The 5,893-nt window shown below is 39.5% G+C and overlaps 1 non-coding gene across 1 annotated transcript; it reads right to left on the reverse strand.

Annotated features, from left to right (window-relative positions):
• Positions 1-3,276: 3,276 nt before the first annotated feature.
• Positions 3,277-3,393, reverse strand: LOC132540650 (small nucleolar RNA SNORA26). Its single transcript, XR_009551837.1, has one exon. It is a non-coding gene; the product is annotated as a small nucleolar RNA SNORA26 (small nucleolar RNA).
• Between the last annotated feature and the right edge of the window lie 2,500 nt (positions 3,394-5,893).

Here is a 5,893-nt window from a genome sequence, read left to right on the forward strand (position 1 = left end):
GGTCAATATCCCACTCTTTAGAAAATATCCAGGACGTGGATAGGCCAGGCAGTGGCACACCTTGTTATGAGCTCACATTATAGTTCACAAGGACCTTGGTTCAAGCCTCTGGTCCCCACCCACAGGGGAAAACTTCACAGGTGGTGAAGTAGAGCAGGTGTCTCTCTGTATCTCTCCCTCTGTATCCCCCAACTCAATTTTTCTGTTTCTATTCAATAATAACAATAAAATTTTTAAAAAGAAAGAAAATATCTGTGAGTATAATCTGGGAGGTGGCACAGTGGATAAAGCACTGAACTCTCAAGGGTGAGGTCGTAAATTCAATCCCAGACAGCACATGTAACAGTTGAGTGATATCTGGTTCTCTCTCTGTCCCCTTACTATCTTCTCCATAAATAAATAAATAAAATATTTTTTAAAAGCCAAAGAATAACTATTGTCCATGTATGTCCTTCATAAATCTCCAAGGCATAATGTGTACCAGAGTGAACAGTAATTGTAAGATCAATAACAAGCCAGTCTCTTCACATTAATTTTCACCATTCTAGTATACTAATAATGACAACAGGTATCTCTCTCTAAAGATTAGTGGTAGAGATTTCAAAATTTACATGAAATAATTTGAACTGCTTTTAAAATTTAGAATTCAAGTTTGTATATTGCTGGCATTCAGAAATGTCTTATAAAACCCCAAGGGTCAGGGGACAAGAAATCAACTATAAGAACATTTGATTCAAAACATCAATATTAAAAGAGGTAATTGAATATCACGTTGCCTTGGTCATTATCAATCTGATCTGATCTATAGGTAGTGTCTGACTCTATAAACAGAAGCTGAGGGAATATATTTCTTTTAAAATTCTGTAGCTATGTAATTCTTTAGAACTCGTGTTCAATAAATAGCATAAGAGGAATTTATCTATTATATGTAAAAATGAACATATGTTTAGTGAAAAAATGTCTCCAGAGCCATTGGACATCTTGAAAGCAGCTGTGAATAGATTGTTACAGTGTTAAAGATGGATATCAGAGGCACCACAATTCTTTAAAGGCAGCAGAAAAAGACTACTTCAGAAGTTTTACAAGTATTAATACCTTCAAAGATATTAGAACAGGAAAGACGTTGATAGTTGAGATATGATGAAGGCAAGTTAAGTTCATAAAAAACAACTAAGGGATATCCACTGGGGTTTCCTAGAAACAATGGAGAAAACTGAGAGTTTGAAAGTTTATCCACTGAGTTACCTCCCAGGTCCAAGAAATAACTTTGAAAGGGTTAAGGTTCTACATATCAGGATCAAGCAAGAGTTTATATTTAATTACCAGGTAGTGTCATTAGCAACTACTAGGAGTTAATGATTTTGAAACAAAGAACCTACCTTCTAGCAATGTGGTAGAAGGCAAAGTATTTACCTTCACTAAGAGTGCTTCATATCTCTTTGGAGTTGAGACAGGCTATACAGGAATACACCACTACTCTTAGTACTTGCTAATTTCTTTCCACACTTAAAGAGGTCATCTCCACTTATTTCCTCCCATCATAGTCCTTTTTTTCTTTGTCTGGCATCATTCAGGCCTTCCTAGGAAGCCAAAGTTGACCTCATTTATCAGAAATGGAGAGGATTGTCGGACACAGTAGAGGAGTCTTAAAGTGAGATTTTAAGATTCCTTTTTCCTTTCACTTTCTTAATCCCTTTAGGAAACTGACCCTATGGATTATGCTTTGTTCCAATCTCTATTCAAGCTGCACACTAGGTGAGTAGACACTGGGTTTGCTTCTCCTAAGCCTCAGGCCTAAACTGTATTTTCCAGTCTTCTTTCATAAGAGTTTTCCTTTGTGAACTTTCCCAGACATTGATAGATCAGCACTTCTTTCCCTTTTGGCTGCTGATTCTTTGGTGAATGTGCTCTTTGGCTGGGAATTTGAGAAGAAGAGGGATGAATGGTAAGATTTGGCCACCAAACCAGCCGCACCCCAAACCACACCCAGAATGCATCATTGTACCTTTTCATCAGATTTAGGGAGGATTAAATAAGAGAATGTATGTAAGTGCTAAGCACAGTCCCTGGCATATAGTACCTACTCAGTAAAGATTAATTATGGTTAATAATACACACATATCCCAAATATTTGCCATCAGATATCTGCACCAGATTAGATAACTCCCAAGTTTTAGGAAAAGTGCTCTGTTTCTGGGAACTTTAGTATTTAAAGTGAACTGGAACTAAATAGATATTTTAAGTTTATTGTAATTGTTCTTCCTGCTATTCAATAAGGAAGTAGGAATTTTTCTTTGAGGCATAGTACTGTCTCTACAGGAAGTGTTCAGTCAGTATAATGTTCTGGTTACTCACATGACTATCTACACTTTTGGCTCTGGGGAGCCACGAGTAGTGGAGGGATACACAAGTGGAATCCGTAGCTTTGCCTTGACAGTTTTGCTTAAGGAATCATGGATGTGGTGGGTGGGGTGAGTGATATCTTCCTAAGGATTTTCTCTTTCTAAATGAAAATTTCCTTGTAGTATTTCTCTTGCAAGAGTTAATGTCAGAGTTGGCACAGGCTTGAGATTCAAGTCAGGGATTTGATAGAAGCAACTCTAAGTTGTAGGCCCTGGAGCTGAAGAAGCACCATAGCAGTTAGTCCACTTTCTACTCTGATCTGGTCAGTGAATTTCACAAAGTACTATTACTCATATATGTCCTCCATTCTGCTTTTGTTTTCAGCTGATATACTCGAGCTTCATCCCAATACTTAGGTAATGGAAGAAAAGGGACATCCATAATTAGTCCAGTTCGTAAAAGGCGAAGACACATATTTCACCAAGGTGGCTGTGAGAGTGTTGAGTGGGAGCCCAGAACATGTTGCAGCCACATTACAGATAGTCAGAACACACAAACAATCGGGGGGTGGGGGAGGGTGCTCTAACAGATTTCTGCAGGAAGAGAGCTCTCTGCCAATATAGACTGGGAATTGTAATATTATCTTCAGTTACAACTGAATAGGATAATTTGAAAAGATAAAAGTCTCAAGGTAGTACAAGAGAATCCCAGAACTGAGCAGGACAGTTCAGCCTTTGGAGAGGCAGATGTCTTCTTTCAATTTACTCTTTTTGATCTTGAATATGTCCTCTTCATTCTCAAACTTCAGTGTCCTCCTCAGTAAAAGGAGAGTCAAGATTTATTACTGTCCAATACTTGCAGATTCTCAGTATTAATGACTGGATTATTTAATATTCAACTAAACATCCAATAAAACTTTTTTTTTTTTCGCTTAGCTGTGACAACAGAAAGAATTCCCTGAATAGCTTTGCAATCTCTCTTGAGGGTTTTATGGAAGCTTATTCCCCTCTGTGTTAGCTCTTAAAGCCTTGCATCAACTTTAAGGAGTATGGCAAAGGACACCCAGCAAATACTTGTGCTTACCATACTCAAACACTAAAATGCACAGTCCTCAGAGGACAGCAGGTGACCCACCAGATATAGGGTACACATTATCATAAGCAGGAGCTCATAGTTATTCCATGTAGCATCACTTGCAGGAGGGAAGCCTCGCATGTAGTGGAGTGGTGCTGTGGTCCCTCTCTGTCACGGATCTGTCTCTCAACCTTTATCTAGAGCTGGGTACAAAAGACCCAGCCCAAAAGTTATATGTATCCGATGTGAAGTCATTTGATCTGGCCCTACCAACGCAATCACAAATGGGACATAACAATAAGTATTATTTTAAGGTGATAATTATGTATGGCCTATGGATTATGTTATAAATACCCAAAGGACCATTGGCAGAAAAATGGTTCCTCACCCCTGATCTACAGAAAAGAAAAAATGGTCACCAAGGGTGGTGGAAGCAGCTATTGAGACCCAGCAATAAACCTGGTGGCAAAAAAAAAAAAAAAAAAAGAAAAGAAAGAAAGAAAAGAAAGTCCTTAGTCAAAGCTTGATTTAAACATGACTTAAATACAGTGCAGATGTGTACACAGAGTGCTATGAGGACACAGAAAAATAGAGGCACAAACGAGTTTAGTTGTAGCCTCATTGAATTTATACTCAGACTGATGGAAAAAGATACCTCAGATTGTTTTTATAATTTGTGTACTCTCTTTCCTTGATTTCATGGTTAGTGTAAGGGAGAAACTTCTTGCTGATAGCCATTCTAATACAAATATATTGTAGGGGGAAATAGATTTCTAAGTAATAGGAGACATAGAAATACATCTCTGGAATAGGAGACCAGAACAGTGAAAGGCAGCAGGCAGGTTTCCTGTACACTTCAGTTGTTTTCTGATAGACACTTAGCTAGCTATGTAACCCCAGGCAATTCAGGAAAACACTATGGACCTCATTTCCTTCACCAATGAAAAGAAATAGTAATCTTGTTTGTCCTCTCAGAAAACTGTTAAGAGGAAAAATAAAAATTACTGGATATGAAGGTGTTCTATAAGATATAAAAGAGCTCCATCATTAGTGAGGATATAATCTGAATCTGCTTCAAAGGGACAACGAAGAGGGACAGAGAGATAATGGATCAGACTTGCATGTCTGAGACCCCAGAAGTTCCAGGTTCAATCCCTGGCACAACCTTATGGCAATGTGGATCTATGTTTTGGTGTGTGTGTGTGTGTGTGTGTGTGTGTGTGTGTTGAAATTAAGCAGTAATTTTAAAATAAATAAACAAACATGGGCAAAAACAGAAAGGTTGGAGCAGGGAGTGATTCCTAGAGGGAAGTCAGTTAGTGTTTTACTGGACAGAATCCTGATCAGTCTCCCTAATCAATGGGAAATTTTAGTCCTAGAACAAAGATAAGAAACCCCCATCCTCATCCCCACTCCACATAGTTCTACTGACCTAGACGCCACCAATATTTATGTGGAACACAGTGACAGTAGTGCTTAAAAGACAAGAAGGAAGGACAGTGTCAGCAAAGGTCAGGGTGTCAAACATCAGTTACAGTGACAGCTGCCAGGGCTCAGAGGGGTACAGAGTAAGATGAGGCCAGCTGAATTCGGAAACATTCCCAAGGCTTTGCGTCACACACCCAGGATGGTGGTCTTTACTCATCTGAGCTGGTTCTCCAGCTTAGCCTCCTCCAAGTACGCTTTCCAATTTGCTGTACTTACGTCTCTCCCAGAAAGGATTACTCATCTGTACTCTCATAGTTGTGCAGTCAACAACGGAGAGAACTGAAGCTTCCCCACAAAGTCAGCTGATCTCTAGCCTCACAGATTATGAAACAAAGAAGCTCCACAGGCAGCTTCCCTGGAAAGCAGATATGGCTTGCTCCTCACACCCCCACTGCACCTTCACACCTTATGTCTTGTTTCTACACATTTAGAGAAGTTGAAAAAATATGTTGGGGAGAGTGCCAGACTTGAAGCCACTCACTTTCAACCCCCTAAAGGGAGAGCATAGTAGTTTACCTTGTGATGACTGGTTGCTGGGTGGTGCTAGGGCATGCTCCCAGATGTAAAAATTTACCCTCAGAGGCATGTTAACAATGAATTTCAAAGTCAGGGACTGAGGGAGAAAGTGTGTAGGCAACTTGCCAATGATCAAGCATGAAAATTAGAAATCCAAACATATTGGGATACTACAAAGTCCATGCTCTTGGCCTCACCCAGTCTAGAAAATCAAAGTGGCAGAAGAGTCTGAGTCCCTGTGATTTACAAAATACCAAGTCACTTTTCATCTATGGAACCTGGGAGTTCCATAAATTATAAAGAGTATGTAAATCCCACTACCCAGTGTGTGATCTCTTTCTGGTATATGTTAGATGCTTAAAAATATTGACTTCCCTGGACAAATGACCTCACTGATACCCCACTAGGGAAGATAGAAACAGGTTACGGGTATGGATTGACCTATCAACGCCCATGTCCAGTGGAGAAGCAG

The sequence above is a fragment of the Erinaceus europaeus genome, chromosome 9 (assembly GCF_950295315.1).
Source record: "Erinaceus europaeus chromosome 9, mEriEur2.1, whole genome shotgun sequence".
NCBI classification, from domain to species: domain Eukaryota; kingdom Metazoa; phylum Chordata; class Mammalia; order Eulipotyphla; family Erinaceidae; genus Erinaceus; species Erinaceus europaeus.